The sequence below is a fragment of the Sinocyclocheilus grahami genome, unplaced genomic scaffold (genome assembly GCF_001515645.1).
Source record: "Sinocyclocheilus grahami isolate Dianchi unplaced genomic scaffold, SAMN03320097.WGS_v1.1 scaffold744.1, whole genome shotgun sequence".
NCBI classification, from domain to species: Eukaryota; Metazoa; Chordata; class Actinopteri; order Cypriniformes; family Cyprinidae; genus Sinocyclocheilus; species Sinocyclocheilus grahami.
The window spans coordinates 1-1,044 of record NW_015505923.1 but is presented as its reverse complement, the minus strand read 5'-3'; the positions used below and the strand labels follow the sequence as shown (position 1 = coordinate 1,044).

Sequence of the window (1,044 nt, the reverse complement as noted above, 5' to 3'; positions counted from 1 at the left end):
TTAGCATGATCAAATCATGAACTAATACAAATTTTGGGGTGAACTAATAAAAAAAAAAATCGTACTTTATATTTTTGTTTTAGGTTCTCCCGCTTTCTTTTGACTTGAGCGCAGAAATGTTGCCCTCAAATCCCTGCTCTGTCACAAAAGCTGTCACAATAAATGCACAGGAATCAAGCATAAAAAGGCAGCAAGTCCTTTGCTTTAAGTGTTAGTATTTACTACGTTCAGTGTCAACAGCACCTGAATAAAAGCACATTTTACATAACTTGTGTACTTACTCAAACCCGTTGATGGCAGCATTACGCTTTCCAGTGAAGGCTTCATCAGCCACTCTCCACTGAATGAGCTGAGTGTGTTCATCAGTCCCTGTAATGTCACAGCAGTAACCATTAGTCATTATCAAGCCATTAATGCTACATTGACAAGCTGAGGCATATTTATTAACAGTAGCTAACAAAATATCAACTAAATATTAGTAAAAGAGGGGAAAAAATGTTTTAAAGTCTGTGGAATTTTCTAATCTCATTAAAGTGCTTAACAATGAACGTCTCCGTTAAAGAAGCAGTTAACAAGCTGTTGTACAACAGCATTGACACTAGCTCGATCTGTTCGTTAACTTGATGTGCTCAGTAATAACAATGATTAAACATCTTCTTACAGCCGATTCACGAAATCATCTCATCGATTTACAATGTTTAAACTTTCAATAAGTCAGCCGTTCACTTAGATCATGTTAAACAAGTGCAATTTAAGCGCAATGAACAAGATTTTTCCCTGAGGTACTTACACTTGAAGAGAGTTGCGTCGCCGCTTCCGCCGTTCTCTAATATTTGAGATACTGTATATCCAGCTGCAGACCAGCAGCACCAGCAGTTTCAGAACCGCAGTCACAGTACCGCAGCCACAGAACCGCAGGCACGGAGCCGCAGAACCAGAGTCACAGAACCGCAGCCACAGAACCGCAGTCACAGAACCGCAGCCACAGCACCGCAGGCACAGAACCGCAGTCACAGAACCGCAGCCACAGAACCGCAGGCACAG

At 41.5% G+C, this 1,044-nt stretch overlaps 1 long non-coding RNA gene across 1 annotated transcript in view; it reads right to left on the bottom strand.

The window, feature by feature from the left end:
* Positions 1 to 1,038, bottom strand: part of LOC107560804 (uncharacterized) — a 2,915-nt gene extending 1,877 nt beyond the window's left edge. The window contains exons 1-2 of the long non-coding RNA XR_001605768.1: positions 791 to 1,038; positions 282 to 369 (exon numbers count right to left, since the gene is read on the bottom strand). This is a non-coding gene — a long non-coding RNA (uncharacterized lncRNA). The remainder of the gene's footprint in view (positions 1 to 281; positions 370 to 790) is intronic.
* Positions 1,039 to 1,044: the final 6 nt, after the last annotated feature.